This window comes from Notolepis coatsorum (assembly GCF_963971535.1).
Source record: "Notolepis coatsorum genome assembly, chromosome: 9".
Classification (NCBI taxonomy): domain Eukaryota; kingdom Metazoa; phylum Chordata; class Actinopteri; order Aulopiformes; family Paralepididae; genus Notolepis; species Notolepis coatsorum.
This window is the reverse complement of record NC_140173.1, coordinates 3,660,486-3,688,430: the sequence shown is the minus strand read 5'-3', so window position 1 is coordinate 3,688,430 and position 27,945 is coordinate 3,660,486.

Here is a 27,945-nt window from a genome sequence, read left to right as displayed (position 1 = left end):
TCTGTCGCCCTGTGCTGCACAAGGAGTGCACCTGTCCTAACCCCAAGAACATTCTTGTTCCTGTCTGTCGCACATTCCATTTGTTAAACTGTCTGCTTGGGGAAACAACATTAAAACACCCTAAAACGCTCCATTCTCTCTCCTCCTGTGTTCTGCTATTGGGCTCCGCCAAACCCCATCCTCACAGAACACTCCGACCACGATGACGACTCCAGCACCACAGGAGACCGGAGAATGGGGCAACAACATTCAGGACGCCATCAATGGACACACCGTTCTGGTAAACCAACACTCACAATTACTAGACGAAACCATTGCCCAACTCGGCGCTCTCTCGCTCCGCTCCGTGGAACGATACAGACAATGTGAGCGTTTTCACTGCCCAGCTAGACGCCCCACCTGTTGTTTCCCTGCACAGGGAGCCCCATGTCCTCGCACCAGAACATTATGCCGGACACGTCTCTAAGTGTCAAGCCTTTATTTTCCAATGTTCATTAGTATTCGGGCAACAGCCACAGACCTTCCGAAGTGATAAATCTAAAGTCTCCTACCTGTCAGGTCTGCTCACGGGTCCCGCGCTAGAATGGGCAACCGCCCTCCACTTCAGTCGTTCCCCCCTCTGCGATTTGTACTCTGCATATATCGGCGACATGCGAAAGGTCTTCGACCATCCTCCTGGGGGCTCGGAGAGTACTGCCGGCTTGTTCACAATCCACCAAGGTAATCGCAGCATGAGCGAATATGCAATTGAATTCCGTATCCTAGCAGCAGGTTCCAAGTGGAATGACACGCCATTACGAGGGGCTTTTCGCCAAGGCCTCAGCGACGTCCTAAAGGATGAATTGGGGTCAAAGGAGAAGCCGTCTTCCATTGACGAGCTAATTAATTTAGCCATAGAACTGGAGACGCGTCTTCGCGAGCGCCGTCGTGAAAAGGCTATTGCTGCTCGTTCTCCATTGCCCAGCTCATCTCGCTCTCCTCCCTCGGGCGCGCCGTCCGCGCCGAAAACAGCCCCTCTGAGCCTATGGAGCTTGACCGCTCTCGCCTCCCTCTCAGCGAACGCTGTCACAGACTCAAGACGGGGGCATGTTTGTACTCCGGTCAACTCGGCCACTCCATCACTTCATGCTCGATTCGCCCAAACGACGGGGCTCGACAGTGACGCTGGGCATATGTACAAGCCTTAATTATGCTCCCAGCTCTGGTCTAAATATGCAATTCAGTGCCACGCTTTGTCACAATGGTCAATCGCTCCCTCTGTCCTCGCTGGTCGATTCAGGCACAGACGAAAATCTCATTGACGCTGGGGTAGTGTCCCGCTTCCGCATTGCCACTGACGCCTTGCCAATTCCCTGCGATGCTCACGGTCTAAACGGGAGGTTGCTCTCGCGAATAACCCGCCACACCAAGCTTCTCCACCTCCAACTCTCAGGGAATCATAACGAAGATATCCGTTTCCACGTCACTAATTCCCCCCATAATCCCATTGTTCTTGGCATGCCTTGGCTAAAGCTACACAACCCGGTAATAAACTGGCCAACAGGCTCAGTCATGAGCTGGAGTGCTCACTGCCACGCCTCTTGTCTACAGTCAGCTCGGCCACCACTGGAGGTCGCTGGTTCTCCCGTACCCAACGAACCTATTGACCTTTCAGCTGTTCCTCCAATTTATCATGATTTAGAGGCTGTTTTTAATAAACAACAGGCTCTCTCCTTGCCACCTCATCGCCAGTACGACTGTGCTATTGATCTGCTCCCGGGAGCCCCACTCCCCGCTAGTCGCCTGTTTAACCTCTCACGCCCGGAGAAGGAGTCCATGGAGAAATACGTCCACGAGTCCCTGGCCTCAGGCATTATTACCCCCTCCTCCTCTCCTGTCGGCGCGGGTTTATTTTTCGTTTCCAAGGAGGATGGCTCCCTTCGCCCCTGTATTGACTACCAGGGTCTCAACAACATCACGATCAAGAACAAGTACCCCCTGCCATTGATTAACTCTGCTTTTGAACCCTTGCAAGGTGCCACCATTTTCACGAAGCTGGACCTCAGGAATGCCTATCACCTTGTCCGTGTCCGGGAGGGGGATGAATGGAAGACGGCCTTTAAGTCCCTGCTCGGTCACTTCGAGTACAAGGTAATGCCCGTTGGCTTGACCAACGCCCCTGCTGTCTTTCAGGCCCTAGTCAATGACGTTCTCCGTGATGTCCTTAACCGCTCTGTTTTTGTTTATTTGGATGACATTCTGATTTTTTCCCGCTCTATGGAGGAGCACGACCAGCATGTCCGCCGGGTCCTCCAACGCCTACTGGAGAACAAGTTGTTCGTCAAGGCGGAGAAGTGTGAGTTCCACATCTCCTCCATCGGGTTCCTCTGCTACATAATAGAGAGCGGCCAGATCCGGGCGGACCCCGAGAAGATCAAGGCAGTGTCCGACTGGCCCCGGCCCACCAACGTCAAGCAGCTCCAACGCTTCCTGGGGTTTGCTAACTTCTACCGGCATTTCATCAGCGACTACAGCCGGGCCGCTGCACCCCTTACCCAACTCACTTCGCCCTCCATCTGGTCTGATAAAGTGGACTCCGCCTTCGCCTGACCCCAGCAGAGGTCAACTACGATATTGGAAACCTGGAGCTCCTGGCAGTCAAGCTGGCTCTGGAGGAATGGAGGCACTGGCTGGAGGGATCAGAGATCCCCTTCCTGGTCTGGACGGACCATAAGAACGTTGCCTATGTCCAGACGGCCAAGCGCCTGAACTTCCCACCGACCACCCGCCAGGCTCCTCCGTCCGCTCCCTGTTCCCGGTCGGCCCTGGTCACACGTCGCCCTGGACTTCATCACCGGTCTGCCCCCTTCACACGGTAACACAGTCATTCTCACCATTGTTTACCGTTTTTCGAAGGCTGTGCACTTTGTTGCTCTTCCCAAACTCCCCTCTGCTTCAAAGACTGCGGACCTGATGGTGCTCCACGTCCTCCGCCTCCACGGGATCCCGGTGGACATCGTCTCCGACAGGAGCCCTCAAATCATCTCCCAAGTCTGGAAGGCCTTCTGCCGGGCCCTGGGGGCCACGGTCAGTCTCTCCTCCGGACTCCAGCTTCCCTCCGTCATGCGCATTCACCCCTCGTTTCATGTTTCCCAGCTGAAGCCGGTGGTCTCCAGCCCCCTGTCTCCCCCAGCTCCGGAGCCTCCCCCTCCGCTGGTCATCGACGACCACCCGGCCTACGTCGTCCGGCAGCTGCTGGACGTGTGTCGCCGCGGCTGCGGCTTCCAATACCTGGTCGATTGGGAGGGCTACGGATGAGCGCAGCTGGATCTCCCGCGGGATGGTTCTGGACCCTGACCTCATCCGGGACTTCCATCGGGCCAACCCTGACAAACCTGGAGGGCCTCCAGGAGGCGCCCGTAGAGGGGGGGGGGGTCCTGTCATAATCACGGCGAGAGCCTTCTTCACTCCTCCTCATCCTCCCCCACATTCACAACGGAAGTCTCACTCACCCCTTATCCTCCCACACCCATATATGGGCAGCATCCGTTCCCCGGATTCAAACCCCATCCTCACAACTGCTGCCTCCGCCTCAAGAGATCCAAACTTTATCTGAAGTTCTCTGCGCCAGTATTTTTTTTATTCGTTTTTTTAGGGATGTTGGATATTTTTTACCGATACGATATACCAATATTGTCCAACTCTTAATCCGATATCAACCGATACCGATATATGCAGGGTCCCCCCCCCCCCCCCCCCCCAAAACTGAATAATTTACATATCTCTTAACACAACATTATGCATACTTTTGACAATAAATAAAATCTGAATTTGTTCTTACTTGCCTGGGTAAATAAATGTAAAAAGAAAATAATAATAATAATAATAATAATAATAATAATAATAATAATAATAATAATAATAATAATAATAATAATAATAATAATAATAATAATAATAATAATAATAATAATAATAATAATAATAATAATAATAATAATAATAATAATAATAATAATAATAATAATAATAATAATAATAATAATAATAATAATAATAATAATAATAATAATTTAAACCGATACCGATCATTTCCGATATCACATTTGAATGCCAATATTGGCTGATAATATCGGACATCCCTAGTTTTTTTGCTTCTCTGTCTTTTTTACCTGGCTGGCTTCTCCTCTCTGACTTTTATGCAGGGTGCCCGCCTTGTTCTGCCACTCAACTCTATACCAGGCCAAGTATATAACACTGTTCCCGGTGTGCCTAGATGGCCTGTCCACCTCTGTGTGTACTCCAGCCACGGAGCCATGCTTTCCAGAGAGTAGGCTCATAAAATCAATGACTACAGGAAATGTAAGTTATACCTGTCATAGCTTACAAGCGTTTCCTCTTCCAGCAAATGGTACTCAGCCTGTTATTAAAATGCTGCTCTTCTTCCGTGCTCCATTCATTTCCTCATTGAGCTGCAAGAGAGAGAGGGGCAAGGCACTTGGGAATGTGCTTAAACGTCACATCCTTTGGAGTTCCTGGCAACACAGCACAAAGTCCTTAGAGATATAGAAATCAGTCCACAGGCTGTTATAGGCAACCCAGGAAGTCAGGGAATGTCTCATTCTATAAGTCACGTTACAATCCGTTCACACATTGGCAATATAAAGTGATTAACATGTAAATTGCTTGACATAGCGCCTTTAACATTGAAGTGAGCAAGCATCCGTACCTCACATTACATCAAACTTGAGCAATACAGCAGCAAAGTGAATAAGGCGAATGGCCAATAGCGAATTTTTTAAATACTTAACCTACGTACCAACATAATACTGTTCGACAGCACAATATTAATGTAATTATGTATTGTGCTGAACATTGGCAGACTGGCTGCAGGTGGCGGAGGATTGAGTAGGACACAGCGACTCAATGAGATCTGCTGATAGCCGGTGGAAATAATATGTGAAAAATACAGTCAGAAAATAAGTATTGCTTTAACGTTTGTACTTGAATGATTCAAGATTCAATATAATAATAATAATGTGTTTTGTTTCATGCTGCTGGTGCCACAGTGCCGGGCTTCTTTAACTCCCGTTGTTGATGTCATATTTTCTAAAAACCTGCCCTGCATTGGCAGGTGTTGCTGCCTGGAATAGACTTCCAGTCCTGGGAAGCATTTGATAGAAACAGGCCTTGGGCCATCTTCTCCTCATTAGATTGTGTAGTCCCGATGGATCTCCTGGAAGGGCCCAGTCTCCTTGACTAAGTGGACTCGCTAAGAACGTTCCGGTATTTGTGTCGGGGGAGGGACATCTGTCTCTCCGGTAATGCATCACCGTAGCCTCCCGCCGTCATTTGTCATTCTCTACCTTTTCATTGTCTGCTGAACATAATGAATCACATTGGTTGGTTGACTCGATTAGTACAAGGTCAACATTATAACATTACCAGACATTAGATTAAATGTATATTGAGAGGTTTGCCAACTAGTTTTGACAGTGACCCCCATAATATACATTGAAGGAGTTGGAGAATTTTTTATTCTTTAAGGGGATGGATAATAATAATAATAATAATAATAATAATAATAATAATAATAATAATAATAATAATAATAATAATAATAATAATAATAATAATAATAATAATAATAATAATAATAATAATAATAATAATAATAATAATAATAATAATAATAATAATAATAATAATAATAATAATAATAATAATAATAATAATAATAATAATAATAATGGCAGCTCGTTAGTGCTTTTCAAAACAACAAGCCAATACTATTAGTTATTTTATTGGATTATGATTTTTTACTTCAGGGTTAGGAGAGCCTGGTACACTGCTATGTGTATGACTGATCCCTCTAACCAACCAAGCAACCAACCAGCTGCCCTCGAGAAACAACTGTGTTCGATTTGATGACCTGGAAATACTGTAGTTTGCCCCCCATGCTAATTGGTGGGGAAAAAGGCTAAGCGCCGCCGCCTTGGCACTTCCCTGATGGACGTGCTGGATCACAATGCACGTATCCTCCTGTCCTCCCAAGCAGACTGATAAGCAGCAGAAATGTCAGGGCGTCTGAGGGGACGGAGGTCGGTGGAAGGCATGGTCATGCAGATCTGACGCGGAATCACTGGGGAAATGTCAGGCCTATAGCAGCGGCCGCTCATGTCACTGTACTATATCCCCCCTGCTGCAGCAGCTGTGAGCAAAGGATTCACTGAGCAAAGCCTCTGCTGTTTGATTTGATACCGTACCATTAGCCACTGGCACTTTTAGACGGCAGGCCTTTTTATTTCTTCGAAAGAAAATTATGCATTGCTCGCTGTCATTCATTTTGGCATCGGTTTCAATTGAGGCTAGAGGCTGTAGGGGCTAGTTTCTATTGTAGTAGCCTTTCCTTACTAACACATTAATTTATAAAATGCATCATGTGCCATGCATCAATCATCAGATAAAAATAACAGACAACTAAAATACTACCACCACCACCAACACCACCACCACCAACAACAACAACAACAACAACAACAACAACAACAACAACAACAACAACAACAACAACAACAGCAACAACAACAACAACAACAACATGGTAGGCCTACACAGAACATATAATAAAGTGCTCAATATAATAAAGTGCAACATCCACACACAAATGTTCTGTTTATTGTTTAGATCCATACTAGCTCCTACACATGGCAGCAGCTGCTCTCCCTGAGGTGTTCACAGCATAAAAAAGAAACAATGTATACAAACATGTATATCAAACAGATATGATTTGATCCTCTCCTGGATCAAATCATATCTCTCTGACAGGCACCAATTCATCTACACCAACAACTCCCAGGGTTCAGTACTGGGTCCCCCACTGTTTATCTCTGCTACTCGCATGCTCACCTCCACCCGCCGCTCCGACCACATAACCCCCATCCTCCACTCGCTCCCCATCATGTACAGGATTCAGTTCGAAATTCTACTCATCACCTTCAAAGCCCTCAACAACCTGGCCCCCTCCTACCTCTCTGACCTCCTTCTCCACCACACGCCTACCCGCTGCCTCAGGTCCGCAGATGCTAACCTCCTCCAACCCATCAGAACTAAGTTCAGGACCTGGGGCAACAGGGCCTTCGCTGCACCCACCCTCTGGAATGCCCTTCGCAACCATATTCGTCATGCAGACACTCTCATCATTTAAAAAAGCCCTCAAAACCCACCTTTTTACCCTTGCTTTCAACCCATGAACTCCTTCCTCTCTCACCATTTTATACATATATTTTTTCTCTGCTAAAATTGTATTCTATTGTATTTAGTGCTGTCAGGCGATAAAAAAATCGTATCTAATTAATTACAGTATTTGTAATTAATTAATCGCATTTTAATCGCATAACCATTTTATGCCTGATATTCTATAATCATATTTCAAATTGCATGTGTCCGGATGGCATAATTCAGTACTGTATCTACAACACCTTCTGTTTAATCATCTTCCATCTATTAATTTGCTTAGATTTTTCCGGTCTGGTCAATTTGAGCATGGTGTTATTCACAGTCAAAGATAAAACATTCTTTATTGATATTCTCATTTGGTTTATTACAATTTACTCAAGCCTAGTAACACACACAGTATTTCTGACACTGGGAATACATTCCCTGAGATCCATAGATGTCCCTAGAATCAGATACCAAGAACATGCAAATAAATCTGATGTATTATTATTATTATTATTATTATTATTATTATTATTATTATTATTATTATTATTATTATTATTATTATTATTATTATTATTATTATTATTATTATTATTATTATTATTATTATTATTATTATTATTATTATTATTATTATTATTATTATTATTATTATTATTATTATTATTATTATTATTATTATTATTATTATTATTATTATTATTATTATTATTATTATTATTATTATTATTATTATTATTATTATATATTGTGACAGAATCTGGGGTGTTATGAGCTGTCACCAGATTGGATTTAACAAAATACACACGGCACAAAGTAGAAGCAAGTCAGTTGTAATGCTGTTTAGGGGAAAAGGAGGGGTTAGTGTGATCGTCAGCCAGTCTGTAATTCCAGAGCGTCTTGGTCCACATAGCGGGGTTCGGTACACAGAAAACGGTTCTCATATGGGCGGGGGATGATCCGGGAGAAAATACTTCATACAAGCAGGGGTCGGTACACATGCAGGTTCTCATACGATCAGGGGTTATAGCACACAGCAGGGTCCTCCTTCCAAAAGTAGATAAACACAGCATGGGGTCACACAGACAACAATCTTCCTCCTCTTCTTTTCTTCTCTCTTACTCACTTCCTCTTTTGTTCCGTACAGGTTTCGCCTCAGCTACTCCAATGATTCTGTCACTCTGTCTCCATTTTCTGTCGCTTGATTGTGTGGTGATTGCACTCACCTATCTCGGGCAAGTCTGGCACAGGTACACTACGTCTGTACTGATGCGCTCTGCCCCAGTACCTTGGCCGACAATAGTATTTTGTATGAATATTCTTTTTGGTAGATTTGTTTCACATTGTGTGAAACATGGTAGGTATGAATGATCTGTGCGAGCTGGCACCCTTATACTGTCAACCTGATGGCAACAACAGCTCACACACTTAAGTAGACTAGACTAGAGGATGTTGTTACATCATTAATAATCACCTGCCCTCTCCTCACCAAGTGGGACTCACAGACCGATGTCATGCAGTTTTACTGTTGTCCAGCCATCTTACTGCATAGCCATGCTAAACTGTCTCAGTTTACACATGAAATATAAATGTAAACAAGAAATATAAATACTGTAGACCTTTCTCGTAAGAAAACTGGTCCCGCAACAACCACGATATGATGACATAATGAACCACGATATGATGACATAATGACATAATGAAAACTCTAATGCACATCACAACACAATTACAAAGTCTGGATGGAAACATAGGTCCAACTGCATGGTCTGGATATTTTTTTCGCCACCTGTTTTTTCTTAATCCTTGAAGTGTCTATTTTAAGATTTTAACATGTAACAGGTTTAAATAATGTCCCATGGGGTTTATTTTTAACCCTTTATTACACCCATCCTGAGCAAAAACCTGAAAAAGAAGAAAAAGAAAACGGCATAACTTAGAAGTTAACAACATATAGAGACAAATTTAAACATTTCCCCAAACAATATTGACCCAAGGAATTCAGTAAAAGTTTTATTTTTTTTAATTCAAACACACCTTGATTCTATTTCAGGAAAAGAAAATGCAAAAAAAGCTGAAAATGTTTAGATGACATCTCTATTTTCCCACTTTACTCAAATGTAGTCCATCAGATGAGATCAATTTGAGGTTAATATTAGAAATACAATGTTAATAAAGATTGTATCATGCTGTTATGCCCTAAATATTGTAGATTTTGTGTAAACAAGGCCAAAAGTGGAAGACTAATGTGAAAAGACTAATTTGTCCTACATAGACAAATTAACACATTTTCCTATACAATTTGAAATCCAGTGAAATATGTTTTGTTAAGGTTCAAACAAAGTACTATTACAGTACATCTTCTCTGTTGGCACAACATTAAAACCTAAACTACTAATCGTCATCATCATCATCATCATCATCATCATCATCATCATCATCATCATCATCATCATCATCATCATCATCATCATCATCATCATCAAAGAGATTGTCAAAGTCTATCTCTCCAATCTCCATCCTCATCACACTCGTACTCTCCATCCTCCTCATCCACTTTATGTTTTGCATAATCTGCCTTTGGGCATCTCAAATATTGGCTGGTCTGCTCTTTTGTAGCAGGCAACTCTGAAGTTGACTCGCTGTACATGTGGGATGAGACAGACCTTGGGAGGAGGCAGGCGTTAGAGGTCTACTTTGGATCTGGATATGCCCATCAACCTCCAAGAACTCATGCATTACCCTCTCTCGCCTCATGCACTTGGCTCTCCCGATGGCTTTTTTGCCAAGACAAACAATGATGATCCTCCTCTACCAGCATGACCAACCTCTATATACTGATGATCCTCCTCTACCATGTCAGCATGAACTACCTTTCTCTATACTGATGATCCTCCTCTACCATGTCAGCATGACCAACCTCTCCATATACTGATGATCCTCCTCTACCATGTCAGCATGACCAACCTCTATATACTGATGATCCTCCTCTACCATGTCAGCATGACCAACCTCTCTAAATACTGATGATCCTCCTCTACCAGCATGACCAACCTCTCCATACACCGATGATCCTCCTCTACCATGTAAGCATGACCAACCTCTCCATATACTGATGATCCTCCTCTACCATGTCAGCATGACCAACCTCTATACTGATGATCCTCATCTACCATGTCAGCATGACCAACCTCTCATATACTGATAATCCTCCTACCAGCATGACCAACCTCTCCAGATACTGATGATCCTCCTCTACCATGTCAGCATGACCAACCTCTCTATATACTGATGATCCTCCACTACCAGCATGACCAATCTCTATATACTGATGATCCTCCTCTACCATGTCAGCATGACCAACCTCTCCATATACTGATGATCCTCATCTACCATGTCAGCATGACCAACCTCTATATACTGATGATCCTCAGCTACCATGTCAGCATGACCAACCTCTCTATATACTGATGATCCTCTACCAGCCAGCATGACCAACCTCTCCATATACTGATGATCCTCCTCTACCATGTCAGCATGACCAACCTCTCTATATACTGATGATCCTCCTCTACCAGCATGACCAACCTCTCCATATACTGATGATCCTCCTACCAGCATGACCAACCTCTATATACTGATGATCCTCCTCTACCATGTCAGCATGACCAACCTCTCCATATACTGAAGATCCCCCTCTACCATGTCAGCATGACCAACCTCTCTATATACTGATGATCATCCACTACCAGCATGACCAATCTCTATATACTGATGATCCTCCTCTACCATGTCAGCATGACCAACCTCTCCATATACTGATGATCCTCATCTACCATGTCAGCATGACCAACCTCTCTATATACTGATGATCCTCATCTACCATGTCAGCATGACCAACCTATCTATATACTGATGATCCTCTACCAGCCAGCATGACCAACCTCTCCATATACGGATGATCCTCCTCTACCATGTCAGCATGACCAACCTCTCTATATACTGATGATCCTCCTCTACCAGCATGACCAACCTCTCCATATACTGATGATCCTCCTCTACCATGTCAGCATGACCAACCTCTCTATATACTGATGATCCTCCTCTACCAGCATGACTAACCTCTCTATATACTGGTGATCCTCCTACCAGCATGACCAACCTCTCTATATACTGGTGATCCTCCTCTACCAGCATGACCAACCTCTCCATATACTGATGATCCTCCTCTACCATGTCAGTGTAACGGAGGTCCATGAGTATATCCATAGTCACGATAAACGTGTGTGTTGAGAAGTGACTGTGGCAGTAAGCGGGCTGCTAGTTAAACTCACTTCCCCATAACACTGTTAATAGACGCATAGATACGGTACCCAGGAGTGAATTCACCTCTTAGTGCAGCGGTCTATGTTGTTGCCCGCGGCGCGGGAGACCTGGGTTCAACTCTCCCTCGGGGCATCAACATTTAATACACAACACAGAGGAGTCCGATACGATCTGTCACATCAGCATGACCAACCTTTATACACTGGTGATCCTCCTCTACCATGTCAGCATGACCAACCTCTCCATATACCTCGACCACGGCACTGGTATGCATCGCAAGCTGATCAATGTGTCTGAACGGGCCCTGAGTACTGCAGCACTCTGCTGGGATACTATGTATTTTCTGGGGAAGACTGTACCAGCGCCTTCAAAGGCAAGGGAAAGGTGAATCCCTTGAAGAAGTTGCAGAAGAACCCTAGGTTCCAGAAGGCTTTCAGTCAGCTTGGTGCATTATGGCTGGTGACAGATGAGCTCCAACAGGAGATGGAGTCCTTCACTTGCATTATGTATGGCCATGGTCGGATGAAGTCAGTGCAGGGCCAAGATGCTGCAGAAAATGGTGGGTCTTGATAAAGTGCTGGATGCAAAATCCAAAGTAGACCTTGAACGCCTGCCTCCTCCCAAAGTCTGTCTCATCCCACATGTACAGCGAGTCAACTTCAGAGTTGCCTGCTACAAAAGAGCAGACCAGCCAATATTTGAGATGCCCAAACCCTATGATCAGGATATGGGCTGGGAGAAGATGATGGATGAGGGGGTGTTAGAGCCTGTCTGGACGATTGGACCCATCCTCCCTCCTTCTCTTGTTGAGGTACTGGCCCAGAAAATGGAGTCAGAAGAGCAAGAAGCTCTTAATAAGGAAGCAGATTATGCAAAACATAAAGTGGATGAGGAGGATGGAGAGTACGAGTGTGATGAGGATGGAGAGATAGACTTTGATGATCTCTTTGATGATGATGATGATGATGATTAGTAGTTTAGGTTTTAATGTTGTGCCAACAGAGAAGATGTACTGTAATAGTACTTTGTTTGAACCTTAACAAAACATATTTCACTGGATTTCAAATTGTATAGGAAAATGTGTTAATTTGTCTATGTAGGATGAATTAGTCTTTTCACATTAGTCTTCCACTTTTGGCCTTGTTTACACAAAATCTACAATATTTAGGGCATAACAGCATGATACAATCTTTATTAACATTGTATTTCCAGCGGTCAGGTGGCGTAGCGGAGATTGTGCTTGTCACCAATGCAAGAGGCTGCGGTCTCGACTCCCGGAGAGTCAGCATTGCCGTGGCTCGGGCTGATCGCTATACTAACTCGTTTGGCTGAGTTAGGGGGAGGGGAGCCGTGGGTGGGTCCTGCGTGTTGTGGACAGCGACCCCTACAGTTCGGTCGGGAGCCTGCTCAGCAAGGGTAGGATCTGGAGAGAGGTAGTGCGACCTTCCACACGTTACACTCTCCCGGTGAGAATCTGCATGTGACAGTCTCCGGCCTCTCGGACCAACAGTAGGGGAAAGTGCGCAACAACCAGGAAGGTGGTCGGGAATTGGCATAACGACTAACAGTGGGATCGGAGAAAAATCGGAAAAAGGAGGGGGGGGGGGGGGGGGAAAGATAATAATAAAAAATAAACAAATAAAATTGTATTTCCAATATTAACCTCAAATTAATCTCATCTGATGGACTACATTTGAGTAAAGTGGGAAAATAGAGATGTGATCTAAACATTTTCAGATTTTTTTGCATTTTCTGTGAGAATGGGTTTAGGCAGAGCCCAATAGCTGAACACAGGAGAAGAGAGAATGGAGCGTTTTAGGGTGTTTTAATAGTATTCCCCAAGCAGACAGTTGAACAGGCAGGAATGTGCAACAGACAGGGGTTAGAATGTTCTTGGGGGGTGAGGACAGGTGCACTCCCAGTGCAGCTGTGGGCAGAAGACACAGGTCTGTGTCGAGAGAGAGCAGGAGCACTCCTTGTGCAGCACGAGATGTCCAGGCAGGGAGGTGCACTGGAGCGGAGGTCCTGGGCACAAGAGAAACAAGATTAGAGCAAGGAATAATCACAAGAGCAGGTTAGCAGGGCTTCAGGCTGAGTCGTCGTACCTAGATAACTAGAATAACACCACGACGAGGTCTGGTCCTAATCTGCCGGTAGATGTAGTGTAACCCTGATCAGTGTATGAGGTACAGCTGTGTCGAGTGAGGTGCCTGGCAGCGTGTGAATCAGGGGATGAGGCACAGCCGTGTTGAGTGAGGAGCTTGACAGTGTGTGAAGGGGTGCTGCCCATATATGGGTGTGAGGCTTCCGTTCAGGGTGGGTGTAATAAAGGGTTAAAAATAAACCCCATGGGACATTATTTCAACCTGTTACCTGTTCAAATCTTAAAATAGACACTTCAAGGATTAAGAAAAAACAGGTGGTGAAAAAAAATCCAGACCATGCAGGTGGACCTATGTTTCCATCTAGACTATAGCACATGGCATGGCCGTATCACATTTCATTCAAGCAATTGATGGACCAGGCATGAGTACACAATAGCTTGTAAGTGTAACGTGATGCGCAACGTACTACATACATTCTCTCTCCCTGTCTCTCTCACACACACATGCACCACACAACCCAACCATACAACCACCCAAATACAAGAAATACCCAAATACAAGAATACAAGTTCACCATTCCACAATGTAGTGAAGATGTTCTCTCTGTCTCACCATCTCTCTCAAAGCACTCAAAGCACCAAGTCTGTACTGAACTTGGGGGAATTCGCTTTTAGCTTCTGTGCTCCTGAAACATGGAACATCGTACAACAAACTCCAAAACCTTTAAAAGAAAAAACGTTGGTCGGTTTAAATATTTAATTACCAACCATACCACCATAGAACTGTACTTGTTGTAATTGACTGTGTTATGTTTTGCATTATTTTGTATGTGTACTTTTTATGCATTCATTATGTAACGTGCTCCACGTCATTCAAAACGAGGACTTGCCCTCAATGAATTATCGAGTTGAATAAATATTGAATGAATGAAAAGTTCACATGTCTCATTTTACCTAATTTTCACCCTGCATGTCTTCAGCATTTTGACAGGCTCGTAACACATAACAGTGGAACCAATGCTACTTGCTTTGTTATTGAATTCACACAGCTAAATCAACACAGCGGGAAGGCAAGGGGGAAATTAAAGGTTCCACCAGACATGATGACACTCAAGTGGATGAGCTGTGGCACTGTGAAAAAAAGACAAGGAAATGGGAAATATGCACTGTGAACAGTAGGCACTTTTTCAGAAAGGTCACTGTGATAATAAAAAATGCCTGATGCTAGGTAGAAAAACTAGGCATAAAGGCTTCCCCGAATTAAGATAATATATTACGGATGAAAAAGCATTAAAAAAATAATGCAAAAATTGTTTTTGGCAGTGCATCATTTCATTCTTTAAGCGGCAACGTCCCACATATGGGACGTTTTTCGGACTTTTTGCAACCGGCACTTTGGCGACCCCTAGTGGCTCGGGTGTGCCTATTTTGTAATACAATATATATATATATATATATATATCGAATTGAAGGCTTATTTGTTGCCTGTCGATAGCGACAAAATCCGACAAAATCCGTTCAGCGGTTCTCGAGTTACATGCCGGTATTTGAGGCTTGTGCAAAGTACACGGTATTGCGCAAAATACCACTCCCGACTCAGGCTGCAGTAGTTCCGTCAATCTAGATCCGATCTCGAAAATGATTGTGGATCGTTGTAGCCAATGAGTGTGGCTTCCAATGATACCCCATGTGGGGATGTGTGAATCAGGGATCTAGGTGAACAACTAAATTCGTTAACAGAAAGCCAAATTAATTGAAATTTATGAGAAAATTGAGTTTTTCTTTGTACACAGTTTACCAAAATCACTCCTAATCACTCATTTCTGAATGGATCTTTATGACATTTGGATATGTACTACATAAGGCTTCAGGCTATGGCTCCATCTGGATTAATAAGCCATACCACCTTCTGGGGAAATACTACCTCTGGACTACTAACTACTACAGAAAAACTTGAGTAACAAGTTCAGACCTATGCTACTCTATTACATTAGCACTAAAAGTGAATCAGAAACTTCAGAATGTCATCTTTCAAAAGAGACCAGGCTCATGCATGTGCTATACGTATAAAGTATGTTGTTTTGGTTTGCAAAAAAAGTATGCAGTCCTCAAAAACGAAAACGAAAATGGCCAGGAGACTCATTGCAGGTTAACAGGTTTTAAAACCGACCCTGTCCCAGCTTTATTTACAGGCAACTGATCTGTTAATGTTTTTCTGATGCAGCCTGTATGAGACAGACTTTCCACATGGACAGATAAATGCTACACAGTCCATTGCCTCGAGCCAGAGCCAGCTGAAAACATCAGAGGGCCTCAATTTAAAGGAGAGATATTGGCAGATAGTATTATGCCACTTTGAAAGTTTTACTGGGAGGCATTCTAATGTATGTGTGGCAACCGTGGTTGGATGACATCTTAAGTGGCTTTAGAGAGTGCATCTGGAGTGTGGGGCTGTTCTGGATGACTGCGACACGAGATGGGTGCAGAACTCTCAAGGACGCGGCTGCTAGACGAATACTGAAGCACCGGAGTGGCAAGCATGCATTGCTATATAAAAAAAACTAAACAATTATCATTTTATAGTGTTCTCATTATTGTTGCTACAGTATGTAAAGTTAAATTGAATACGCAACTTTCACAATTAATACACAACATAGAGTTAACTCAGCCAGAGAGTAACAAATTGCATATGGTACAACGGAAACCTGTAATGTTTACAGTAGGGCTGCAACGATTAGTCGACATAATCGACGACGTCGATCATAAAAAATCGTCGACGAGGAATTGTTGCGTCGATGCGTCGCATAAAAAGAATCAGAGACGCAAAATGTTCATTTGTAACTGCAATGCACTACAGGAACTGCTGGGGGCAGTATCGTTTCCATTGTCTGACTGCATTCTGTAGTAACGGCGCGGGTAAGAAGAAGAAATAATGAACGATGGCGGAAGGGAGAGAGAAAGACGGAGACGGAGATGAATTTAAAAAAGCGAGACAGAGGGTATCAAAGGTGTGGGAGTATTTTACAGACAGCAAACCGAAGAAAACTGTTAAATGCCGATTATGTAAAGTGGAATTGGCATTACACAGCAGCACCACGGCGATGCGCGAGCATCTAAAACTAAAGCACCCCGGAGCCATGGTGACGTCGGAACATGGGTATGTTTTAGATAGTTAGCCATAGTATTGTATTTTTTACGTTAGCTTACATGTTGGAAAACAGAACGTCTCATGGATATGGATAATGCTTGCTAAGCGAACTCTATTGCTGAGGCTTATAGAGGCTGCGGTATGTTGTATGCTGTATGTAACGTTAAACAGCACCAAGCTTACAGCGTTGCTGCTGCACTTTATTTCAGTTATGCCGAGGCTGCGGTATGTTGTATGTAACGTAACGTTAGCTAAACAACAGCGCCAAGCTTACAGCGTTGCTGCTTTTATATACACATATATTCAATGTGGCAGTGTCACAATCTTACTTAGCTAGTCAGTCTGCAAAAACACGACACTCTGTGCTAACGTGAGCTGTATGTAGCCTAGCCAGCCAAGTTCCAACTAGCTTTCCCATGGTTTAACGTTAATGGCATTATGCAGTACACCATCTAAAATAAACTGATACTATAGCCTACAAATTCTGATGATAATTAATACAACTTTCTGTTTTGTTCTCTTTCTATTGTACTACAAAGCAAACACGTGTGGATGAGTTTTTCCTGAAGAGAGGCTCATGCACGCCTCAAATGGCTGGAGTTTTCACAGAGACCATCCTCAACATGCTTGTTAAAGACATGAGACCAATATCGATGGTTGAAGATGAGGGCTTTAAGCAAATGGTCACCACATTCCATTCAGGTTACACTTTACATTCCAGAACTCATTTTACAAAGCTCATGGAGGGAAAGTATGAAGCTACTTTTGCTAAGGTTAAAGATGCTCTTAAAGCAACCAAGAACAAGATTGCCCTGACAACTGATGCCTGGACCAGTGTTGCGACAGAGGCATATCTTGGCATCACCTGTCACTTTATAAGTGATGACTGGAAGCTCAATAGCTTCTGCCTCACAACCATGCCACTCGAAGAACGGCGCACTGGAACCAACATTGCTGCATGGATTGAGCAGGCTGTGGAAAGGTTTGAGATCCCTCCAAGCTAGGTTGTGGCGGTTGTTCATGACAATGGCGCCAATGTCGTGCTGGCTGCAAACATCTTGCAGGAAAAACATGGGTGGGTGTCTATCCGCTGCGCAGGCCACACATTACAGTTGGTGATCAATCGTGCACTGAAACACCCCCTGATTAGTAAAGCACTAGGAGCAGCGAGGTGTCTTGTCGAGCACTTTAAAAGGAGTGAACTGGCTTCAAGCAAGCTGAAAACAAAGCAGAAACAGATGGGCACCCCGGAACACAAACTTGTCCAAGATGTCTCTACCAGGTGGAACAGCACCTATTACATGGTGACTCGCCTGCTGGAACAGAGATGGCCACTGACTGCGACTCTGTCTGACGCGGCAGTAACACAGAGAGGGAAACAATACTTGGACCTCAAGCCTGAGCAGTGGACCCTGCTAGATGAACTGGCCAAAGCTCTCCAAGCTTTGAACGTGCCACTGTCTACTTGAGTGGTGAAAACTATGTGACTGTCTCTGCCCTGCCTCCTCTAGTCAGAGGGCTTTTGAAGTCCACCCACACTGCCTATGATACAGCTCCTATGCAGGCCTTCCAGGCGGCTGCTTCAGAGGAGACCACTGCATGCTGGTCGAGAGAGCTTGCCATCACAGCTGATGACCCAAGCAAACCGATCATTGCATCTGCACTAGACCCACGATTCCGAAAACTAAAATTCCTGACACCAGAGGAGAAGTTCAGTGTTCAGAATAAATTGCAAGCTCTGGTCCTACAGTCCAGTAGGAATGAAGAAGCTACAGCAGTTGACAATGATGCCATAGCCTCAGCTGAGACAACTAGGTCTGTTTCAGCTCTCGATTCACTGCTTGGAGGTGACTCAACAGACAGTGACACTGAGACCAATGATCAGGATGCACACACACAAGCGATCATTAACGAAGTGCTGATGTACTTCGGAGAGCAGCCCATCTCAAAGACAGAAAATCCCCTGTCTTGGTGGAAGTTGAATGAGGCAAAGTACCCAACCCTTGCATCACAAGCCAAGTCATTCTTGTGTATTCCAGTTACTTCCACTCCCTCTGAGTGTCTCTTCTCAGCAGCAGGGAACATCGCCTCAAAGAAGAGGGCCAGCCTCACTCCAGAGCATGTCGATATGCTCACGTTCCTGCACTGCATTTTAAAGAAATTGTAAATGTGCTGCAGGAGATGATGATCAGAGTAAGACACACAATACATTACACACACACTCCTCTCACTCACAGACAGCGATCAGAGTAAGACACACACATACACAGTACACACACTCCTCTCTCACACACAGCGATCAGAGTAAGACACACACACATACACAGTACACACACTCCTCTCACTCACACACAGCGATCAGAGTAAGACACACACACATACACACACACGGACTCCTCTCACACACAGCAAACAAAAGACCTAGAAGTCTGTCTGATCTGACTCATCCTCCTCTCCTCTCCCCTATAGCTGTTCCACGTCACCCTCCTGGACCAAGTTACAGCCCCATCAGCCACGGTGCTGGGGGCAGATGCTGCTACTTTTTTTTTTTCTTTGTTTACATTTAAACACTTGCACTTTAATTTGTATTATTTAATTTATCTTGTTATGAGTGATTGTTGTATTGTTCAAATACATTTAGATTTAAGCAAGTTGCTTAAAATTCAAATGTTTCATGAGTCATTATTTTAATTTGCTATGGGATCATGTTATGTTAAGTTAACTTTAAGGCAGAGGGACTGGACAACAGGGTGACATTCACAGGTGTGCTGACTTGAGCACGTGAGGTAAAACATGCACTGGAGAAGGAGCCGCGCCCACAGGAAGCAGAGATTGAGGGTGTGACAAAAATAATCGTTAGATTAGTCGACTAATCGAATGACAAAAATAATCGTTAGATTAGTCGACTAATCGAAAAAAAATTCAACAGATTAGTCGACTACCAAAATAATCGTTAGTTGCAGCCTTAGTTTACAGTCATAATAATCTCATTACAGATCATTTTGAAGAAAAAAATTAAGTTGATCCATACTCTTTATCCATGACAACATATGTCATACAGAATGTATGAAAAATACTGTGAAAGAGGAGGAGCAAAAGGATGTATGCTAACCATCTGGTACAGTGGGCTGATATTAATAAGCGTATAGAACACCATCACATCGTTTTCCTAATTAGGCAGTCAAGAGGGATGTGGGCACTGGCACTATTTGTCATTCACCCAGAGGACGTTGACAAACTCTTATTTTATACAATGTTGCCTTCGGAATAAAGGAGAATCGAGAGCTTTCCTTTTTTCTCGCCCCCTATTTTAATGGTACAGGTCTCAGACTGAGAACCCATGAATAGATGAGTCAAACAGGAAAAAGAACATTGGGTCTCATTCCCCAATATTTCTCTTGGAAGACTTATCTTGGAACCGACTGAGACAGAATCAATGACAAGTTCACTCTGAGTCCTCAACACACTGGTAATATGTCTTAAGTGTCTCAAACGATCACAGCTGTGATATCTGCGTTGGAGAATGGCATATGTCTCAAACGCAAAATCGCGTCCCTGTTCAGGACATTTGCATACAAAACAACGCCTCCAGACCTCCTTATAAGGCAGATAGATTAGATTAATGTATTGGCATCATATATAGTTTGTGGTACACCTGCCGCAGCGCGCGCACACACACACACACACACGCGCGCGTGCGCGCAGTACCGTATATGAATGAATGAAAACTTTGTTTAACAGATTGCAGAATGGGTAAAATACAGTACGGCTCAATGCACACAATTGTTAAGGGGATGCAGACCAGAGAAAGACGTTTGTCTTGTTTACATAATATATATAGAGCATATATATAGTATCTACTAAATCCTAATTATTATATTCTAATAATATAAGCCTATATACTGTTCATTCATTAGACACGTAGGCTATACTGGCGCACACAAGACTTATGGAATCTTAATGCAGTCTATTTCCACACGATTAGCTTTAGTTCTTATTTATTTATTTATCCACTGTCATTTCAGTGTTGGTGTATAGGCTATATAGTGTATTTCAATATAAGTTTAATTGATTAATGATATATTCAAAGGAATGCAGGTTTATAGCTATATCAAACAAAGGTCTGTCCCATTGTATACCAATCAATGGGATATATTGCATGTTTTATATTTTATACTTATCTATTTTTGTCTAGCACAGTCTCTGGAGCGTAACAGAAAGAAGCATTTTGTATAAAAGTATTCTGTACTTCTGTATGACAACTAATAAAGAAACTTGAGAAACTTGACTTGACCTGCATTCTTTCAAATGTATATAATTAATCATTAAAACAGATATGTACCAAATAAGAAATACAAATTCCACAGAAGGCATTAAATTATTATTATTTTCAATCTTTTCCCAATAATTGCATAATTGTGTTTGAATATCTTAGTAATTAAAGTAATTATACATTTGTCCAAAATAGCTGGTTCAGATATGGTTAATCCAGCTGCCCTGTGATCAGATGAATCCATATTATTTATTTTTCCGACATCAAATGCGTAATTTCTTATCGTACAAATATTGTCATATTTATTTTGATTATGATTAAGTAATTAATTCCAAGGAGGCATGTAGCGTTGACATGAAGGAATCACTATGAGAACACAGTCTGTCAAGTTAATAACATTTTCAATTAGTCAATCAATCATAAGTGTGCTCCTCAGCACTCTTAAATCTGCTCTCAGCCACGCTCAAATCTGATCTCAGGAAAATTTGGGGAATCGCGCTACCAGCCCTAATATGTCTTAAATGGGCAGAAATCTGCCTAAGAGGAAATTTTTTGTCGTAAATCCGTTCGGGAATGAGACCCTATGTTACCAGTTTTAGGATAATCAGAGCTGTTTTCACTGTTGTGTGTGTGTGTGTGTGCTGTTGAGGAAATAAGAGACTCGATTTCTCAGCTCGCTTCTATAGCGTGCATAAGTACACATATACTATTGATAATCTAGCGTTTATTTGAAAACTATTGATAAATAGGCCGACAAATGACAACGTGAAGTATCATTGAAGTGGATGCTGGCATCCAAGGACATTAATCAACGTTATGGCTGGCACTGAAAGTGTTAAGGGGCTGAAACGGTCGCACCTGTGATATGATCTGATATCTGCTTGGAGAATGGCATTATGTCTTAAACTCAAAAGCGCGTTGCCGCTCAGGTCATTTGCATACAAAACAACGCCTCCAGAGCTCCTTATAAGGCAAAGTAATGACGCAGCTGTGTGGAAATGGATGCGGAAGTGCCTTGCGAGTCTTGCGCGACCCATCGAAATGAGATTAGATTAATGTATTGTCATCATATATAGTACAGCTCGTGGTACACCTGCCGCAGCGCGCACGTGCACACACACACACACGCGCGCGCAGTATACTGTAATGAATGAACGCAGTATAGGCTTATTATTCCATTAATGCCTACGGCGTAATGAATGAACGCTGTATAGGCTTATTATTCCATTAATGCCTACGGCGTAATGAATGAACGCAGTATAAGCTAGTCAAGTCAAGAGTTTTATTTGTCACGGCATACAAGTATACAATGAAATGCGGGTGGTCTTGCCCGCAACGATGTGCATAATACAATAGTAATAACATATAATAGAATCCAATAGAACGTCATTGTGCAATAAAACAAGTAAACAGAGTAGGGCATATCGGTATATGTACATAAGTTATTTACAGAGCATGGTAGGACAAGCTAGGTCCTGTGGTAGTGCAATACACTGTTAGCTACGGATGAGGCACTGGGTCTTTCTGTACATGCTATTTTATACAATCTCAAAGTTATACTATACTATTCTTAAAGTGACCTTTCCTTAGTGGCCATAAGTGTGGGTGTGTGCTTGTTCATGTTAAAGTGGCTGCTAGTGTGTGAGCGTGTAGGCCCTACAGTGTGTGTGTCGTGTGTGTGCTCATGTGTGCTTGTGACAAAACCCCTGCTTTTAAAAATCTGTTGGGATGAGAGACTAGGATCCAGTCAAGCAAAGATTCACTGGTAGCTGTGACTCGGGTAGGCATATCAATTAACTGGGTTAGGTTTAAATTAAGAAATATATTTTTAACTTTGATTAGTGATGTAGCTAGCCAGTTCTTATTGAAATCACCAAGAACTATAAGTTCATTATTACATGAAATAGAATTTAAAGTAGCTTTAATAGAATTAAATGATTCTGCAGGTGCTGAAGGAGGTCTATAAATATTTCCAATAGTTATGTATTTATTCTTATGCAGGGTGACTTTGACAAAAATGCATTCAAAGTCTAGAGGCCCAACTTCAGGGATGATTAATTCAGAGACCAAGCTAGATAAGACATAAGTGGCAACTCCACCACATTTCTTAAGGGATCTGTCCTCTCTATACAGGACATCATTTTCTAGTTTAATTTGTTCATTTGTTATTTTATCGTTAAGCCAGGTCTCTGATAATGTAATTATGCTTGGCCTGTGTTGAAAAACCCATGTCTTAAGTAAATCCATTTTGGATAACATACTTCTGATATTCTGATGAACTATTTTTAGACCTTTAACACCATCCATCATAGCACATCAAGTTTATAAAGAGAGTAAGACCACCCCAGTATGTAAAAGCAACCGACATTGTAGAAAGGAGATGAGAGACATAATTACACTTGTTAGTACGTGTAAATACAAGACAAACAAACAAAATACACAGTTATATTATCGTACTTGGCCATCGCGTCCCGCTCTTAAGCCTATCGAGATATACCTCATCTCATGTACCTACTGTACTCCATCAACGAAAACAAAAATACGCCCATCACTTGCCGGGCCCGCCCCTATAGAGGCGTACTCTATAAGATACTCGGCATGGTCACCAAACACTCTTCCTCTATTTTCGTTTCCATCATAACGGTCGCAAGACGCCTTATGTAACTAGTGCTATGAAAAGATTAGAGAAATTGCGTAATGTTGAAAGTTTACCGGAGGTTTGCTTACCCCTGGAATCTTCGGCGCATGTTTCAGCAACACGTCGGGCCTATTCTGATGTTTCCTCGTCTGGTGGCAGCAGGGTTTGGCTATCGAGCCGGCTTGTACACAGGTAGGCCCTGTGTCATCAGGCATTGATGTTGGTGTTAGTAATGCTGTGGAGTGTGTTTCGGCGCCAGGGGCGGGGTGGCTTGGTGAACATTCCACTGCAGTGGACAATTTCCTGGCTATCCTGGAGCATGCTGCTTACACTAATGCTACTAATGCTACTGCTAATGCTAATGTTGATGCTGAAATGGGTCGTTGTTCTAATATTCCCCGCCGCGGGACGTTGCCGCTTTTCCCTGCTCTTGCCCGGTTCATTGATGAAGGTCAGTCGGTTGCTAATGTGGGGGGTTTCGCTGAGTCTTATTTACCTTTTTTACGGGTAAAAGGGCTAACAACAGGGTGCAGGCCGGGTGTACCGTGGCTACGTAGCCAGGTAGCTTTGATCCTGTGCCCCGGCGGGGATGAACGATGTCCCACCCGGCCGATGCTTGAGAGCGAATCGGCTTGGAGGGTGGCAGTATGGACGGATGAGTGGTATAGTGCTGCAGGATGGTTTGTAGCGGCGGCCAGTGTTATGGCTCAGCTGTCTATTTTCCTATCCACATTGGCGTCGGGTAGTGGGGCTATGGGTCCAGCCGACATTGTAAACATGTTGCATGTTTGTGGTGTTATAGAGATCTTGACTCAGTTGCAAGCTATAACTGCGGGGAGGATTAGGATGCTATCAACGTTTGTTATTAGGCATGTCTGGTTGGAGCACTCTCCTCTTGGGGAAGAGGATAGGTTTTCTCTCCTCACGACTCCTTTTTCCACGGAAGGACTTTTTGGTCATTCTGTGGAGGTGCAGGCGGTTGTTGATCTGGGTCCCACACCGCCTCACGCTGTGCAGCCAGAGGTTGGAGCACGGCCTCGTCAACGACTGTGGCGAGGCCCTCGACAGGCGGCCATGTTTCCCCCGCCAGTGGTACCCTGGGCGGACAGTCAACGGGGATCCACAAGGCCGACAGCCTTGGCGGCCGAGGGATCGGCCATTTTGGGTGTATTCGGCTTGGATAAAACAAGCCGTCGTCATTCTGCCGCGAGCAGCCCGCTCCCCGTTCAATCCTCTCTCCGTTACCCACGGAAGCAGGGCTCTGATCGTTTTCCTTTGGCTGCGGGCCGCGAACCTTCTTTGAAGCGCATGCGGCCCCACTTTTCACTTCTCATGGGGACAGGGGCTGACACCCAGTTGATGGCTGAGCTTGGGTCTGTCCGTGAGAATGTTGTGCTGTCGCGTGGCTCCTGCACCACACGTTGTGTGATGGGTGAGCCTGGTGTTACGGCTGCCACTAGCTACAGTGGTCAGCAGGGGGACTCGAGGCCTCTTCTGTTGCACAGCAAGGGTTACCCCGGCCTCGCCTTCGCCAGGCGGGGTGTCACGCTGACGCCTCCCACTCCCGTGAGAGCGGCAGTGGTCTGCAAAGAAGAGGCGAGCGTGATTTGGGTGATAGCAATATCACTGCAGGGCTACAGCGTGTAGGAGCCCATGGGGTCCTCATGCCTTGCGTGTCTAGCTGTAGAACAACTCCTCAGCATGCGCTAGAGGGGTGTTCAGGGGGGGGGTGTGTGTCAACCAGTTTGATGACAGCTTCTCCCGTATCAAACCGGCCCTTTCTGTCGGGGTCCCCCCTTGGGTGCGTCGCACAGCGGGAGGGACCGGGCCAACTATCTACTGTTCCTTGCGGCCCAGCGTCAGTTGACGGCGGGTGCGCTGTGGGATTATTTTCACATATGGCGACAAGAATGCCGTTTGGAGGGGTGGATAGAGAGAACGTTGAGGGAGGGGCTTGTTTTGCAGTTCGCACAACCCCACCCTCCATTCTCAGGTTTGGTGCCGACCCTATTGTCAGGGTCAGAAGCAGTGACAGCCCTGGCCGACGAGATCCAATCTCTGTTGGCGAAGCAGGCCGTAGTCGTGGTCCCGAGAGAGGACGTGATGTCAGGCGTCTACTCCCGTTATTTTCTGGTGCCCAAGAAAAAGGGGGGTGTCAGACCTATACTGGATCTGTCCGCGTTCAATCGGTTGATTGTAGCGAGATCATTCAGGATGTTGACCGTCAAACTCCTTCTGCTTGCTGTCAGAAGGGGAGACTGGTTCACCTCCATAGACCTGAAGGATGCATATTTCCACAACCCGATTTTCCCCCCTCACAGGAAGTTCCTGCGGTTCCTGTTTCAGGGCGTAGCGTACGAGTACCAGAGGTTTCCGTTCGGCTATTCTCTGGCTCCCCGCACATTCACCAGGTTTGTAGCGACTGCGCTGGAGCCTCTACGTCGTCGGGGAATACAGGTTCTATTCTATCTCAACGACATTCTACTCCTCAGTCGTTCGGAGGAGGTTGCCAGGTCTCATACCAGGCTGGTGGTGGAATTCCTCACCAGGCTGGGTTTTGCTGTGAACTGGAAGAAGAGTACGCCTCTTCCCAGTCAACAGGTGGAGTACTTGGGCTTGACGCTGAGGTCAAGGCCCATGGTTGTAACCCTCTCGGAGCAGCGGCGGGTGTCTATCCTTCACGCGCTCGGGGGTTTCCGTCTGGGAGGGATGGTCACGGCGCTGCAAGTGATGCGCCTGCTCGGTATGATGGCATCTGCTCACACGGTGGTTCCTCTTGGCCTCCTCTTCATGAGGAGGATACAGAGGTGGTTTTTCTCTATGGGAATAGATCCGGTGAGGGACAAATGGAAACGGTTGACGGTTCCTTTGTCGATATGGGGAGATCTCGCCCATTGGAGGAGGCTGGGTATCCTCACCATTGGGGTCCCCATGGGCAGCAGGCGCTCACACGTCACGGTCTTCACCGACGCCTCTCTCACGGGTTGGGGAGGGACGTGTCGGACCAACGCAGTGGGGGGCAGCTGGACGAAGGTCCATGCTGGCCCGTCTACCCCGCACATCAATGTGTTGGAATTGAAGGCGGTCCTCCTGGTCCTCAAATGGTTCGACCACCTGGTGGTAGGCGAGCACGTTCTGGTCAGAACGGACAGTATGACGGCAGCGGCGTATATCAACAGGCAGGGTGGGACTCGTTCCATCCGCCTTCACCGGGCGGCGGTCGAACTTTGGCTATGGGCATCTCGCAGGCTGCGCAGTCTGAGGGCGCTCCACATCCCTGGTGCAGAGAATGTGGGCGCGGATATGATGTCTCGGGGCGGTCCTCGTTACGACGAGTGGGAACTCCGCCCCGACATAGTCAGGCAGATCTGGGATCGCTTCGGGGAGGCCTCGTAGATCTGTTTGCGAGCCGACGCTCTCACAAGTGCCCCTTGTGGTTCTCGGTCAGTCGAGCAGATCATCCCCCCTTGGGGGTGGATGCCTTCTCGATCTTTCCATGGCCGCCCGGTCTTCTGTACGCCTTTCCTCCTGTACAGCTGTTGGGTCAGCTGTTGGAGCGGATGGTGATCCTGGTCGCGCCGGACCGGGGCATGGCAGTGTGGTTCCCGGTCTTGATCCAGCTACTGGTCGCTCCGCCTTGGGTTATTCCTTGGTCGGCGACGGCCCTCTCTCAGCAACACGGGTCGCTGTTCCATTACCCGGTGTTGAGCCAACGCCTGTTGGTGTGGCTGGTGGGAGGGTAAGTCTGGAGAGGATGGACCCTTCTGTGGTTAATACCATCCGGAATGCGGATGCTCCCTCCACTGTCGCGCTTTACGCGGGCAGATGGCGTATGTTCCAAGAGTGGTGTAAGGCGGGGGGCCGGGACCCAGTCTCCTGCCCCCTGGATGCTGTCCTTGGTTACCTCCAGTCTCTCCTTGGTAGATTGTCGACGGTGAGGGTATATGCAGCAGCTATATCCTCCTATCATGAGGGGTTTGAGGTGGATGTCTTGTTCAGCCACCCTCTTGTGAAGCGTTTCCTGCTTGGCGCTCGACGCGTTAAGCCGGTGCAACGCTCTTTGGCTCCGAGTTGGGATCTTCAATTGGTCCTCGGTCGGTTGTCCTTGGCCCCGTTTGAGCTGCTTGAGCAAGCGCCGTTGGGACGGCTGTCTTTCAAGACCCCGTTCTTGCTGGCTGTCACCTCCGCTAAACGCGTGGGTGAGCTCTGTGCTCTTTCGGTACATCCAGAGTGCCTGTCTTTTCGTTCCGATT